Source organism: Sturnira hondurensis, unplaced genomic scaffold (assembly GCF_014824575.4).
Source record: "Sturnira hondurensis isolate 20B ecotype Veracruz unplaced genomic scaffold, ASM1482457v3 Scaffold0017254, whole genome shotgun sequence".
NCBI lineage: Eukaryota > Metazoa > Chordata > Mammalia > Chiroptera > Phyllostomidae > Sturnira > Sturnira hondurensis.
In genome coordinates, this window is record NW_028089885.1 from 2,068,018 (window position 1) to 2,076,432 (window position 8,415).

The 8,415-nt window shown below is 46.3% G+C and overlaps 1 pseudogene; it reads right to left on the reverse strand.

Moving 5' to 3' along the window:
* Nucleotides 1-4,853: 4,853 nt before the first annotated feature.
* Nucleotides 4,854-8,190, reverse strand: LOC119001873 (actin-related protein 2/3 complex subunit 5-like protein; annotated as a pseudogene).
* Between the last annotated feature and the right edge of the window lie 225 nt (nucleotides 8,191-8,415).

Genomic DNA, 8,415 nt, shown 5'->3' on the forward strand with positions numbered 1-8,415 from the left:
TGGCTGGAGCTGAGGCCGGTGAAATTTACCGGGATGTGGAGACACAAGCCACACAGGAGTTGGACAAGATGACGCTTCTGGTATTGACAGTGACCCAGAGTTCTTGGCCTTCTGTGGTGGGTAAATATTGTAAATTTGTTACCAGCACGTAAACTTTCTGGTACCTTGTATCTGCTTGCATTTTGTAATTATTTGTTATATAAAATTTCTTGTACCATGATACTTTTGAGTAACCAGGAGATAGCCAATCTATCAGATGGTGATCAGGATGCTCACAGAACTGGTTGATTTTGGTCACAAATTAGATGAAAAAACGAAGGCTACACTAAGTGGAATGAAGGAAAATGCACAGGGAACCAATAGTGATGGGAAGAAAACTGGGATTCAAATCAATGGAGTGGACCAGAAGGAAGAAAGAAACAACCAAACAGAAAAGAATGAAGAAACAAGAATTCAAAAAAATTAGGAGAGGCTTAAACTCCAGGGCATCTTTAAACATTCCAACATCCAAATTATAGGGGTACCAGAAGGGGAAAAGAAACAGCCATGAGTGGAAAACTTATTTGAACAAATAATAAAGGAGAGCTTCCCCCGTCTGGCAAAGGAAATAGACTTCCAGGAAATCCAGGAAGCTCAGCGAGTCCCAAAGAAGTTGGGCCCAAGAAGGAACACACCAAGGCATAATGATGTGTTAATAATGATGATTAATGAACACATAATGATGATTAATAATGTAATCATAATTACATTAGCCAAGATTAAAATGAAGGAGAGAATCCTAGAAGAGGCAATAGATAAGGGGACAGTTACCTACAAAGGAGTTCTCATCAGACTGTCAGCGGATTTCTCAAAAGAGACCTTGCAGGCAAGAAGGGGCTGGAAAGAAGTACTCCAAGTCATGAAAGGCAAGGACCTACAGCCAAGATTGCTCTATCCAGCATAGCTTTCATTTAGAATGGAAGGACAGATAAAGTGCTTTTCAGACAAGGTCAAGTTCAAGGAGTTCATCATCACCAAGCCCTTATTATATGAAATGTTAAAGGGACTTATCTATGGCCACACCACCCTGAACCTGCCCTTAGCTTCTGAGATCTCATCTGATCTCAGAAGCTAAGCAGGGTCAGGCCTGGTAATACTTGGATGGGACTTATCTAAGAAAAAGAAGATAAAAAATATGACCAGTGAAAGGACAGCAAGCTCACAGTTATTAACAACCACACCTAAAACAAAAGCAAACTAAGTGGACACCTAAAACAAAAGCAAACTAAGTGGACACCTAAAACAGGAGTGGGGGCACAGAAATGGAGATCACATGGAGGGTTAGCAACAGGGGAGGAGGAGAGTGGGGGAGAAGGTACAGAGAATAAGTAGTATAGACGGTGGGGAGAAAATAGACAGGGGGAGGGCAAGAGTAGTGTGGGAAATGTAGAAGCTAAAGAATTTATGATGCATGGACATGAACTAAAGGGGGGGAATGTGGGTGGGAGGGGGTGTGCAGGGTGGAGGGGAATGAAGTGGGGGAAGGGCACAACTGTAATGGCATAATCAATAAAATATATTATTAAAAAAGTATTGTACCATAATATGTTCAAAAATGACTGTTAAGTTACCTTTATAATACAAAAAATAAGTATCTAAATATAAATAAATAAACAAACAAATCATTGAACTAAGAATTAAAACGAAAGATATTTTTCCCCCGAAGTTTGGGCCAAAACGTGGACGCGCATTATACACAGCTAAATACGGTATTCTATTAAGATCCTCCCCTGAGAACTCCCCTAAAATTCCTGCCTTTAGAAAAAAATTTAAAACCCTCAGACAAAGGACCCCTCTCTCTCTGGAGCACACCTGCACCTCCGTCCTTCAGTGTGTATGTCCCTTTCTTTCTCCTGGGTTCTCAGGGTCCCCACGAGACGTACAACCAGGGGAGCGGTGAGCCGTGGCAGCTCCTCCCGGGTAACCCTCCTGGACCTGCCTCCAAGAGCCCTTCCCTCCCCACCCCCACACCACAACTTGTTTCCTGAGCACCCACTGCCCAGCTGGCTCCCTTCTGCCTCTGCAACATTGTTTCTAAGAAGCGAGGCAGCTCTGTGAGCAGCTGGATCGATTCTTCCTCTACATTGTAACTTTGTTTCACTTGCTAAATGAACTTCCTCTTGTGTCAGAGCTTTTGGCTCCGAGGATTTTTAAAAATTGATTTTAGAGAGAGAAGGGGTAAGGAGGAGAGAGAGGGAGAGAGAGAGAGAGAGAGAGAGAGAGGAGAGATCAGTTTACTGTTCCACCTATTGGTACATTCATTGGTTGATTCTTGTATGTGCCCTGACCCGAGATCAAACCTGCCACCTTGTGTGTGGAGATGACGCTTTAACCAACCTACCTACCAGGCCAGGGCCTGCAGGGGGGTTCATACAGTTCATTTGAGCCCAAACGAATGATGATCCAATGCTCCAGAAGTAACTTTTGTAGCTTTTTGGTATTCTAGAATTTAAGGAGGGTAAGGAAGATTACCTGAAGGTGGAAAAAACAAGGCAGGCTTTAGATGATAAAATAGTTAACAAGATGACGTGCTCTCTCGAGTGCGGTTGCAGCTTACTTCAAAGATCCCTTAACCTAGAGGCACAGAAACACTGGGCAGGGCTTGCTCAGGGCAAACACAAACCTTTCACCGAGGAACTTACATGTCATGAGCTGCCCAGCTAGGGATTTACGATTAGATCACCCTGTGTTCACTTTCCACAGAATACCTGCCTTTTTTGGGACATTTTCCCTTTTGGTCATAAACCAAACTAGAGGATGCACTGACGATCAGCCTTTTGGTGGGACAGTGTGATTGTTACGAGACAGAAACTGGGCCTGGAGCGGGTCTGCCTGGGGCCAGCCTGTAGCGTGTGGGTTCTGGACGTCACACGGCAAAGGTTTCATGCCCGAGTCCAGGTGACGGTGAATGTGCGCTTATCAAAGTTGGAAACAGTGAAACAAGGACAGGTTCAGGGGAGAAGCAGCAACGGGAGAGAGTCTAGGCGGAGCTGCTTTGGCTCACTGAGTCCTGTCTCAGAGAAAAGGGGCCTTGGAGGCAGGTTCAGGGGTTAGCCCGGGAGGGGCTGCCGCTGCCCACTGCTCCCCTAGTTGTGAGTCTCATGGGGACGCTTAGAGTTTAGGAGACGCAGGCTCAAGAGGGAAGAGAGGCGTGGGCATGCTCCTGGGAGGGAGAGCGCCAAGTTCTTGGCTCCGAATCCTTTCTTTGCCAAACTCAAGAACCAAAAGATGATATTGCCATTCACCGCATTAGTACAATTATATAGGTTTCAGGTGTACAATTCTATAACACATCATCTGTATATTGTGCAATGTGTTCACCACCCCAAGCCGGTTGCCTTCCACTGAGCATTTTTATTGTGAGGGAAAGTTGGAAATTTTTTAAAAATTATGTTTTATTGGTAATTCTGTTACAGTTGTCCTGGTTTCCCCCCTGACCCCCATCCACCCAGCACCCTCACTCCCTCAGGCAATCCCCCCACTGTTGTTCTTGCTCATAGCTCATGGGTGTAAGTTCTTTGGCTTCTCCATTTCCTATACTTCACTTTACATCCCTGTGGCTATTCAGAAAATACCAATTTGTACTTCCCGATCCCCTCACCTCTTCCCTCATTCCCCTACCCCACCCCATCTGGCAACCCTCAAAATGCTCTTTGCATCCACGATGCTGTCTCTGTTCTTGTTCGCTTAGTTTGTTTTTTAGATTCAATTGTTGATAGATTTGTATTTTTGCCATTTTATTGTTCACAGTTTTGACTTTCTTTTTCTTAAGTCCCTTTAACATTTCATGTAATAATGGTTTAGTGATGATGAACTCTTTAGTTTTTTTCTTGCCTGGGAAGCTCTTTACCTGCACTTTGATTCTAAATTAGAGCTTTACTGGGTAGAGCAATCTTGGATGTAGGTCCCTGCCTTTCATGACTTGAATATTTCTTGCCAATCCCTTCTAGCCTTCAAGTTTCTTTTGAGAAATCAGCTGGTGGTCTCATGGGAGCTCACTGTAGGAAACTTCTCGTTTGGGACTCTCTGTGCTTCCTGGACTTGCATGTCTATTTCCTTCACCAAATTAGGGAAATTTTCTTTCATTAATTTTTCAAATAGATGTCCAATTTCTTGCTCTTTTTTTTCTCCTTCTGAAACCCCTATGATGCTAATGTTGGACCTCTTAAAGTTGTCCCAGAGGCTGCTTATACTACCTTCATTTTTTTAGATTCTTTTTTTCTTGTTTTCATTGGTTGTTTTTTCTTCCTTATGTTCCAAGTCGTTGATTTGATTCTTGGCTTCATCCACTCTACTGTTGTTTCCCTGTAAATTGTCCTGTATTTCAACAAGTGTATCCTTCGTTTATTTTTTCTTTTCTTTTTTTTTTTTTAGTACTAATAAGCCAAGAACTTTATCGACGCAGCAGGCTCTTTACAACCAACCCAAGAGAGCCCGCCTTCTCTGGGAGAATGGGACGTCTGTGCAAACCCTCGGCGGGGAGCAGGGGAGGCTCCACTCCAAATACACAAGCTCCCCCCTTCACGGCCGCCCTTGGATCTGCACCTGCCCAAACCAGCCCTCCCCTGTTTCAAACAGGTAGTGCCCACAGGTGCATCTGAGCAACAATGGTGGCCCGCCACTCTCGCAGACAGTCACAATGTCATTTCTGCATTATTCGTGGACAAATGCATAAACGATCAGGTCCTGCAAAGGATTTAGGAAATAGTAAGACAATTTCTCCCTCCACCTTGAAAATAAAATACACTTCAGCGGATGCATGTCCTGAAATAGTTGGCAGTTCCTAGGAAGAGGGTCCATTGTCAATCCCTTCTTCACCAGCCTGTGCATCCAAAATCCTTCCCAAGGTGACATGAGTCTTCTCGTGTTCTCTCTCTTGCTGTGAGCACTCTTACAAGGGAGCCTGGTCCTCCGACTGCCTCTTCATCCACTGGATGGACTACACCCACTGGAGGAGGACTGTGCTGCTGCCTGCCGAGGGCTTCTCAGTCCCTTTATCAATGAGCTTCATTAGCAAGTCAAGGCCATTTCTGTCCAGTGAGGGCAGAGCCTGCTCACTCACTTTCGCTGCTCTTAAAATACGCGAGTACTTTCAGCACCACGCCCGGGCTCACTCCTGCACGGCTCGATTCCTGGTGCTGACCAGAGAGTTCCGGAAGGCTGCACGAAACGCCCCAAGCATGCCCCCTTGCTGCAGGAGCCTGTCCGCCTCGCTGGGTCCGGGCCTGGCTTGCCTGCCACTGCTGCTGCCTCCTCCTGCTAGTCCACGTATTTGTTCTCGTTAAACTCATTGATGTCCACTGGGTGGAAGTGTGAGGACAGCATGTTCTGGGCCTCGGTGAGGGGTTCGGCACCCACTCAGCTGGCTCAGCTCGGCCCATCCTCAGGTCCACTTCACTCGGAACTGGCTTGGGGGTGGGAAGTGTCCGCCTGGTACTACCTCCACCCTCACTGCCGCCTGCCCACTGCCAGAACCGGAAGTACCCTGAATCCTCTGTTTCTGCCTGGGTCTTTTGTGTGCTGCTGAGGTCCTCACTAAGTTCCTTGAGCATCCTTATAACACTGTATTAAACTCTGTATCTGATATATTACTTATTTCCTTGCATTTATCTCTTTTTTTCTGGAATAATTTTTAAAATATATTTTATTGATTATGCCATTACAGTTGTCCTACTCCCCCCTTCATTCCCCTCCACCCTGCACCCCCCACCATTCCCCTCTTTAGTTTATGTCCACGTGTCTCAAGTTCTTTAGATTCTATATTTCCCATACTATTCTTGCCCTCCCCCCTACCTATTTTCTACCTACCGTCTATGCTATTTATTCTCTGTACCTTCTCCCCCCTTCTCCTCCTCCCACTTCCCTGTTACTAACCCTCCATGTGATCTTCATTTCTATGGTTTTGCTCCTGATCTAGCTGTCCTCTTAGTTTGCTTTTGTTTTAGGTGTGGTTGTTAATAACTGTGAGTTTGCTGTCCTTTCACTGTTCGTATTTTTTATCTTCTTTTTCTTAGATAAGTCCCTTTAACATTTCCTATAATAAGGGCTTGGTGATGATGAACTCCTTGAATGTGATCTTATCTGAGAAGCACTTTATCTGCCCTTCCATTCTAAATGAAAGCTTTGCTGGATAGAGTAATCTTGGATGTAGGTCTTTGGATTTCATGACTTGGAATACTTCTTTCCAGCCCCTTCTTGCCCGTTAAGTCTTTTTTGAGAAATCAGTTGACAGTCTGATGGGAACTCCTTTGTAGGTGACTGTCCCCTTATCTCTTGCCTCTTCTAGGATTCTCTCCTTCATTTTAATCTTGGGTAATGTAATTATGATGTGCCTTGGTGTGTTCCTTCTTGGGTCCAACTTCTTTGGGACTCTCTGAGCTTCCTGGATTTCCTGGAGGTCTATTTCCTTTGCCAGACTGGGGAAGTTCTCCTTTATTATTTGTCCAAATAAGTTTTTCACTCGTGGCTGTTCCTCTTCCCCTTCTGGTACTCCTATAATTCGGATGTTAGAATGTTTAAAGATGTCCTGTAGGCTCCTAAGCATCACCTCATTTTTTTTTGAATTCTTGTTTCTTCATATTTTTCTGTTTGGTCATTTTTTTCTTCCTTCTTGTCCACTCCCTTGATTTGAGTCCCAGTTTCCTTTCCGTCACTATTGGTTTCCTGTGCATTTCCCTTCATTTCAATTAATTTAGCCTTCATTTGTTCTTCTAATTTGTGACTAAAATCAACCAGTTCTGCGAGCATCCTCATCACCAGTGTTTGAACTGGTGCATCTGATAGGTTGTCTATTTCTTGGTTGCTTAGAGTTATTGGCTCTGGGGCTTTGAGTTCTTCTTGAGCCATATTTTGGACTGTTCCCACCTGTTCCATATGAAGGGCAGAGCCCTAGGTGTTCACCAGGGCAGGGCAACTCAGTCGCTGGGTTGTGACGCTGTATGTGGGGGCGTGGTCAAAGAGGGGCAATGAAGTTCCCCTCTGCTGCTTCCTGCCGCTGGGGCCTGCGTGGTCTGTCTCACTGCTTGCTCCGTTGCTTGGTTTATCTGCGAATGTGTGACCGAGATCAGCTTGCCACCTTGCGCCCTCACTGGGTCCGCACGTTGCCNCCTTTCGTTAGGGCCATGTTCTTTGCCTCTTCATTTGGCAGCCTCCTCCCTATGTTTCTGTGTATTCGGTGGAGCTGCTTTGACTCTGTGTCTTGGTAGTGTGACCTAATGTAATAGGTGCCCTATAGGGTCCAGTAGCACAGCGTTCCCTATCACCCAAACTGGGTAGTTGAGGTGCTGCCCTTTGTGTGAACTAAGTATACCCTCCTCTTATAGCCAAGCTGTGGTTGCTGTTCTTAGATGAATGGGAGGGATTTAGCCAGGCCAGTTAACTATGGATTGTCTGTGACCGCATACCACCTACCTCTGCCCTCAGTGGAAGATCAGCTGTGCAGGAGCAGGGTGGCGGTGTTCTGACATGGTCTGTAGCTGTCCACTGGGTACACTGGCCCTGGGGTTTCCTGGGTGGTGCAGGGCAAGATCAGCCCCCACCTGTGTTTTGCCCAGAGCACCCTGCCTAAAGCAATCTGAGATGACTGCTACTTGTGCTGGGCTTGGAGATTCCCAGGCAAAGCCAAGCTGTTAATCTCGGCCTGCTGCTGCTAGTGCTGTGTCTGGGGCTCACTGAGGCCAGCTATTGTTCTTTGAGGAGATTTAGGAAGTTTGAGGCCTGAGCCAAGACCAGCCATTCTTACGGAAAAGCAGCTTGGGTGGGCCCTAAATTGGGTGGGGCAGGGTCTCTGAGGATCTCCAAAGCGGGTCAGTATTAGCCAGGTTGATGGAGTCTCAGGTAGGGCACCAGCTTGCTGGCTCTGTGGGAGAAAGGATTTCGAAAAGGAACGATGGCCTCTGCTTCCCTTGGTGCCAGACACTTCTGTCCCTGCCTGCTCACCACTGGTGCCTTTCAAGCTGCCACCCCTGTGCTGGAGCTCAGAGGGAGTGAGCTCAGTGGGTGAGTCGGAGTGTGGGTTCTTTAAGAGGAACTGCTTGGGCCTCGCAGCCACAAATTGTATGGATTTACCTTCCTGGCACTGGAATTCCAGCTGGGGGCCCTCGTGTGGGCCTGGGACTCCTCACTCCTGAGATAGCACTCCCACATTTTCATCGACCATGTGTGTGTGGGACCAGCCAGGTCCAGTCTGTGCCCCTCCTACCAGCCCGGATGGATGTGGTTTCTTTAATCCCGTAATTGCCAGACTTCCACTCAACTCAATTTCTAATGGTTCTGAGTGACGATTGATATATATTTTAGTTGTAATTTTGATTTGGTTGTGCAAAGAGGCAACCATGTCGGCCTAATGCTGCCATCTTGACTGAAAGTAAAAATTGT